The sequence below is a fragment of the Amblyraja radiata genome, chromosome 27 (genome assembly GCF_010909765.2).
Source record: "Amblyraja radiata isolate CabotCenter1 chromosome 27, sAmbRad1.1.pri, whole genome shotgun sequence".
Classification (NCBI taxonomy): Eukaryota; Metazoa; Chordata; class Chondrichthyes; order Rajiformes; family Rajidae; genus Amblyraja; species Amblyraja radiata.
The window spans coordinates 7,621,903-7,629,833 of record NC_045982.1 but is presented as its reverse complement, the minus strand read 5'-3'; the positions used below and the strand labels follow the sequence as shown (position 1 = coordinate 7,629,833).

At 42.3% G+C, this 7,931-nt stretch overlaps 1 pseudogene; it reads right to left on the bottom strand.

The window, feature by feature from the left end:
• Positions 1–7,200: 7,200 nt before the first annotated feature.
• On the bottom strand, positions 7,201–7,309 carry LOC116988658 (annotated as a pseudogene).
• Positions 7,310–7,931: the final 622 nt, after the last annotated feature.

The following is a 7,931-nucleotide window of genomic DNA, read 5'->3' as shown; positions in this document are numbered from 1 at the left end:
TTACTGTTCACTTTGTAAGTGCTAGCCCAGTTTCACCTCCCAAAATGCGACACCTTGCACTTATAAATTCCATTTGCCATTAATTCTATTTGCCACTAACCTCACTTTGCCATTTCTCAGCCCACTTATCCAACTGATCAAGAACACAATGTCATTCTAGATAACCCATTTCACGGTCTACGATACCACCTATTTTATTGTCATCTGCAAACTTGCGAAGGATACCTTCTGCATTGTCACCCAAATCTTTGATACGGCTGGCAAACAGCAATGGGCCCGGCACAGAGTTCTGACACATACCACTCGTCATGGACAACTTATCCATAAAACAAACTTCTATCATTATTCTCTGGTTCCAACCAGCAAGCCTCCCACTTTCCAGTTGTGTCTTGGCCAACCTACTCCAATCATACCTTTGCAAGCTCCTATCTAATACCATTAAAATTCACTTTATCTCAATTTCATAAGTTCATAAGTTCTGGGAGCAGAATTAGGCCATTTGGCCCATCAAGTCTACTTCGCCATTCATTCATCTATCTTTCCCTCTCAACCCCATTCTCCTGCCTTCTCCCCATTACCCTTGATGCCCGTACTAATCAACAATCTGTCAATCGCCTCCTTAAAAATATCCATGGACTCAGCTTCCACTACTGTTGATGGCAATGAATTCCACAGATTCACCATTTAGAATTTTAACTTGTGGACCAATTTTGTCCTTTTCTGTAATTATTTTGAAACCTAGTACAGAGGCGGCATGATGGCGCGACAGTGTAGTTTTGCTGCCTTACAGCGCCAGAGACCAGGGTGCAAGCCTGACTACGGGTGCTGTCTATACAGAGTTTGTACGTTCTCCCTATGACCACGCGGGTTTTCACTGGGTGCTCCGGTTTCCTCCCACTCGCCAAAGTTTTGTAGGTTAATTGGCTTCTGTAAATTGTAAATTGCCCCTAGTGTGTGTGGGATAGTGCTAGTGTACGGGGTGATCGCTGGTCGGCGCGGACCCGGTGGGCCGAAGGGCTTGTTTCCACACCGTTGTCTCCAAAGACTGAAAAAGTAAACTGTAAAAGTAAACAAAATAATTTAATGCAAGAAGATTCAATGATCAATGCGATGTACTCACTGGCCTGAAAACTAACAGACAGGAGCAAATTCCACAGGGAAATCACCCAGACCTGAACCCTTATCAGTTTGATGTTTAAAAAGGGATTTTCCAAAATGTGAGAGAAATGCAATTTATTTATCTTGAAATGTTGAGCTGAATCACAAAATCCCCTGTTTATTGCCACACAGTTCACCCACTGAAAAGAATGTGTCCATCTTCAACATTCAGTGCTTAATATTTAATTGAGCCCTGGGAATTGGCAAAGCACGCTTAGATTTTGCTACTGGCTCTTAAGATAAATCAGAATTCCTAAATCACCACTATATAGCATTGAATTTCTGGCTTCTATCAGTCTTCAGTCATTGCATGGCACTGTAGACTTTAAATTTATAAAGTATATTGGTAAGGTTTAGGTTTAAGAAGGAACTGCAGATGCTGGAAAATTGAAGGTAGATAAAAATGCTGGAGAAACTCTGCGGGTGAGGCAGCATCTATGGAGCGAAGGAAATAGGCAACGTTTCGGGCCGAAACGTTGCCTATTTCCTTCGCTCCATAGATGCTGCCTCACCCGCTGAGTTTCTCCAGCATTTTTGTCTACCTTTGATGTTTAGGTTCAGATTTACTGTTGTAATGTATACCGAGGTACAATGAAAAACTTTGCTTTGCAAGGTCTCTGGCAGCTGAGATAATACAATACATAAATGCAATCAAGTCAAATTCAAGTATAATGGGCAGATGCAGTCTGCAGAATATAGTAAGGAAAGAGATTTTAAAGGATAGATCAATTGGATCAGATGATAGTAGATCCATCATTGGGAAGAGCATGCGAAGAGTCACCACACTCCTGCGCCATCTAGCAGCTCCACCCAGATAAGGTAGATATTGGAGCGGCACGGTGGTGCAGCGGTAGAGTTGGAGCCAGAGACCCAGGTTCGATCCCGACTATGGGTGTGCCTGTATGGAGTTTGTACGTTCTCCTTGTGAACACGTGGCTTTTCTCTGTCTGCTCCGGTTTCCTCCCACATACAGATATCGTAGGTTAAATGGCTTCTGGGGGAGTGGGGGAGAGAGGAGGGAGGTAGAGAGGGTGGGGGGTGGGGGGTGGGAGAGGGGGAGGGGGTGGAGGGGGGGGGGGTTGAGGGGATGGGAGGGGGGAGAGAGAGGGAGGGAGGGAGGGGGGGAGAGAGGGGGGAGAGAGGAGGGGGTTAGAGGGGAGAGGGGGAGAGGGAGGGAGGAGGACTGGGGGGATCTAAGTTTTATAATAATATAGATATCAATATCTCTTGGAACGATAAATAAAAGTAAAATGTGGGAAAATCTGAAGCACCCTGTATTCAAACCACAGCACGTGCACGGTGGTGGAAAGGTTGTGTTGCTGCCTTACAGCGCCACAGACCTGGGTTTGATCCTGACTACGGATGCTGTCTGTATGGAGTTTGTACGCTCTCCCTGTGACCACATGGGTTTTCTCCGAGTGCTCCGGATTCCTCCCACACTCCAAAGATGTACATGTTTGTAAATTAATTGGCTTTGGTAAAATTGTAAATTGTCCCTAGTGTAGTGCTAGTGCACGGGGTGATCGCTGGTCGGTGCGGTCTCGGTGGGCCGAAGGGCCTGTTTCTGCGCTGCATCTCTAAGCTAAACTAAATTAAAGGTATGGGGGTTCTTCTTTGACTATCTTGTCCAAATGGCTTGGCTTTCTGGATTTGATATAATGAGAAAACTTAAATCAAAATTATTTGCACATTAGTGGAGTCTTTCCACCCGACTTAAATTATGTGGATAGTCCTGTTCATTGTCATTGGGCAATTGAAATTCCATCTGAGGAGCAAATTAACCTGCAAATTTAATATTGTGACAAGGGAACTTTGAAGTATTATTTTTCAAACCAGTTTGTGCTTATTTGACCTTATTCTAAATGCCTTGGAGAAGAATCATTGCATATATTTCACATTCTGGGCCGACTGTATTCAGAAGCTTGATTTGACAAATATTCAATCTAATTTTCAATTAATTATAAATGTAATAAAATATTAAATCAAGAGATGCAATTTGAACCTTGAGTTCTATTGTGCAGACTTAGAAAGATTTCTCAGCCTGGAGTGTTGTAAACACAATGTTCGCATTTGATTAATTTGCTGCAAATCACAGCATCCAATATTTTGTTTACAGTCCTTTGTCTCATTCAAATCCCATCACTTCCATTTTTTTCCTTTCTTATTTCCACCCTTCGTGATCACGTTGCTCCTCCAAACCTGGCCACTTCATTGTTCCACCTGTGGTGCTTGTACTTACAATTCTTTTAGCCATTGAATCCTGGAACTCTCTCCATTTCTATCCCTCTAACTAGCCTTAAACCAGTACACTGGAGTGTCTGTGCCAGAGTAACTTAGTGGTTCACTCTCAGGTCCCGACCCAAAACACCACCAATCCATATTCTCCAGAGATCCTGCCTGGCTTGCTAAGTTTAGTGCAGTTTAGAGACACAGCCCAGAAACAGGCCCTTCGGCCCACTGGTTCTGCGCTGACCGGCGATCCCCATTACACCAGCACTATCCTACACGCTACGGACCAATTAACCTACAAATCCGTACGTCTTTGGAGTGTGGGAGGAAACCAGAGCTTGCAGGGAAACCCATCTGGTCACGGGGAGAACGTATAATCTCAGTACAGACAGCACTCGTAGTCAGGATCGAACCCGAGTCTCTGGCGTTGTAAGGCAGCAACTCTACCGCTGCACCAACGTCCCAACCTCCGAAGTTACTCCAGCACTTTGCATCTTTTTTGCAAAACCAGCACCTGCAGTTCCTCGTTTCTATACCTCTACCTTGCTTACCTTGCTTACAACACTCCTTAAAATCCCATCTCCTCCAACATGTGGCATATATAGAGCACCCTCAAGTGTTTCCCACTGTAAACAATGCTATATAATTTTCAAATGCTTGAATTAAATCTTTGATATGTTAGGATTGTAAGATGTGCAAATAGTCTTCACCACTAACTCAAAGTTATCTCCAAGAGACTGGCCCACCCATTATACACAATGCTTTATCCTTCATTCCGGACAGATGATCAAGCAAGCCGACGGATCATTATGGACTTCCTTTAAGTGTTTGCCAAAGACTAATGTGATCCCTGTGTGTGTTCCAAATGTTAAACAGTTCCCCAATTTAATAGTAAGATTAAACGAGAACTTACCAGTTCGAAGTTTGATCTGTATTTTATGAGGAGTAACGTTGAGGGAATACATGAAGAACCCGCCACTACGCACGTGTGTCATTCTTCAAAGCAGCGGAGTGAATCACAGATACCTGTAATGACTTAAGCATAGTAAGATTAGAGAAAAGATACCAGTTGTGTTTATGATCGAGGGTGGGAGCGGAGGGCATGTATTCCCTCAACGTTACTCCTCATAAAATACAGATCAAACTTCGAACTGGTAAGTTCTCGTTTAATCTTACTATTTTACTTCGGAGTCACGTGAGTGACTACATGAAGATTTCAAAGCTCTGTGATTCAAGCCGTGGAACGAGTCCATCATCACGTCTGCCTTGGTTTTGGGGAGAATAGTGATAACATATTGAACATCAATATGATATATATAAATAACCATAAAGTTAATAATAATTGATAGCCCCTGTTTTTTGGGGTAAATTATGGTACAGAAACTTAACAATGTTTCTGAAAAATTCCAGTTTCCATTACTGGTTAGTTATAATCTTAAGAATGTTCTTTCCGATGGCCATCCTGCAGTCCTGAGGATTTTATCCATAGGAACCTCCAATTTAAATGCTGCCGACGTTGCTGCAGCCTGGTGGAGTGAGATTTTAACCCAGTTAGTGTTTACACCAACTTTTGTCAATACTATGTTAGCCATTTAGCTGGCCTGGCCTGTTATTCTTTAATGAGGCTGTCTGTCGTTGATGAGAAGTTCCTCTTCTGTGCCACTGATGGTCTGGGTTTGTTCCATGTATATTTGTAGATGTCTCACAACACAGTCAATCATCTGTAGGGTAGGCTCTAAAAAAAAAATGTTATTTTAAGGCCTGCTGACCCCTGTCTGTTTAGTTCCCTAATTCCTGAATATAGAAATGTAAATTGCCAGGTGAACTGGTCAAGGTATCCAGCCTTAATTTGGTAGGGACTGAGTCCTTAGTGCCGTGACCTAAGCCATCAGCATGACAGTTTTGTAAAATGTCAAAAACTGTAATGACAGCGCTGTGGCTGGAGCCCAGTTCTTTAACAACGTTAAGACGATGCTGATGTCCCATATTTGGGAATACCTGGTCTTTGGGGAATTCCAATAAAAAGTGTCCCTCATAAGCTGTTGTTCTGTTCTCTTGCCATAGGTAAGTAGATGGGCCACTTCTGGCACAGTTGATGTCACTAATACTAAGCCCCTGTAGGTTAACAAAGCTTCCAAACAGGCTGGATGATGTATTATGGTTGCAACACATCTCCCATTAGTTTATGTATTTTAGACATTGTCTTTAGGTCGATTGTCTGTGGCCCGCTGTGATCATGTCCATTGCTCTGGCCGTCTGTTTTGGATGGTGCTGCATGGTTCTAATCTCATTCCCAGTACCACCTAGAACCATGGTTGGGTAGGTCAGTCGGGTACTATTAAAAACACCAGATGCAGAGTCTCGTAGTATTTCCCTTAATAATAATAATGGATGGGATTTATATAGCGCCTTTCTAATACTCAAGGCGCTTTACATCGCATTATTCATTCACTCCTCAGTCACACTCGGTGGTGGTAAGCTACTTCTGTAGCCACAGCTGCCCTGGGGCAGACTGACGGAAGCGTGGCTGCCAATCTGCGCCTACGGCCCCTCCGACCACCACCAATCACTCACACACATTCACACACAGGCAAAGGTGGGTGAAGTGTCTTGCCCAAGGACACAACGACAGTATGCACTCCAAGCGGGATTCGAAACGGCTACCTTCCGGTTGCCAGCCGAACACTTAGCCCATTGTGCCATCTGTCGTCCTTAGTACCCCCCCCCCCCTGATGAGGTTGCCAAATTGTGTTGGCCAGATTGTTACATGATGTAGATTCCCTTTCACCCATGTGGTTGATATGTGCTACCACAGTAGTGTTGTTAATTTATAATCTAATAACCTGTTTAATATATTCCAGAGCAACATGACTTTAGGCCATGAAAAAACACCCAACATTTCCAGGTAGCTATGCCCAGTGTTAGTAATAATGATGCTTGCTGTGTATTCCATCTTCCTCCACAGCTGGAGATGGAATTGGTAACACACCATCCTAGTGCATAGTATCCATATGTAGGACCATAGACTGGTTGCTGACAATGATAGGATTGGAGCAATGCCCAATGTTATCTTTCCACCATTTAGTTCCAATATGGCTTCTGTATGGCTTCATCATTCTATTGAAATGATCACCATTAATTTTAAGAGCTCATATTTTGGCCCTCTGTAAATCTTTATAATGTAAGGGTCTGAATTATGTGGCTGGAAACCATATGTTGCCAATATTCTTGCTACCAGTCTGATGGATGGTTTATCCTCATGTCAATGATTTAGCTGTATGCCTCTATTAAGGTTGTAACCTCTGTTGGCAAAGTTACTGACATGAGGAACTGAGTTAATGGTGAACCCCAAATAATCCCTTTAGTTTGAAGGCTTTAATTTGATTTAATTGGATGGATAATGATCCTAGTTTCCAAATAATTGTTAAGTGGCTGTTACCGTTTGTTCAGCCCATCCTAAGTTTCCACACAATTAGTATGTCATCCAAAGAAGCCATTACCATTGTGTGGCTGGTTGTCATATTTTGTAAATAACCTAGGTGCTAATGTAAACACATTAGGTAGTGCTCTATACTGCTAGAGCTGAGCCATCCAATTAGATAAAAATAACATCCGTGGTCACCTGTTATGGGTACTGAAATTGTAAGCATCCTTTGAATCAATGCTTGCCATTTTCGTTCTTAAAACGAATATACTTAACAATAGAAAAGGTTTCTGTTCTTAAAACGAATATATTGTTTTATTTATTTTTCACTTTTTTATTTTTATTTATTTATTTATTTATTTTAATAAATCTTTTTAATTTATTTATTTATTGATTTAATTTTATAATATATGGTCCCTAGATAAGGGACATATCAGATATTTAAACTGATAAGAACAGATATTATACTTGATCTTAGCCAAAAAGCCGAGATCTGATCTATGATTGATGCGTCAAGCGCCATATCCTATTTTGTTAGGAAGGGAATGCGTAGATAATAATTCTTCCCTTGTAATGCAGCTAAAACCCCATCTGTTGCTGATGTCCAGTGTCTGTATCCCATATGACATATTTGGTAATTGGTGATTATGTCTGGATACGAGTAGATCGGCATCTGGTGTTCCATATCGTGTAGAAACATCAGCAAATACTATAGCCCAATATCCATTTGGTGTTCTCCAAATTCCTCTCTCGATATATCAGCTGGACTAGAAGATTATGTGTTGTAAAATTCTATTGTGTATCCCCGGATACTGTTTAAGATATGAGTGTCAAAAAGTTATTTATTCGATGTCTTCTCGCACCAACCTCCTTGCTTCCTTCTGGTTTTACTGTTTTCTTCTGGATCCCCGAGGCCGTGTGTTGTGGGTGTACACATCTTCCAGCATAGGGGCGATACCTTTGAGGATGATGTTTGGACGTTTAGATGAGCTCCAGTTTGGCTTCATTGTCCAACTCCTTGACCTTCTAGATAGGTCACCCCCAAATAAAAAGATTTTGCTAGGAGGTTTCGGGTTTACACAGGCCCGCGTCAATCCCGGTTGGATGTAACCAGATGCAT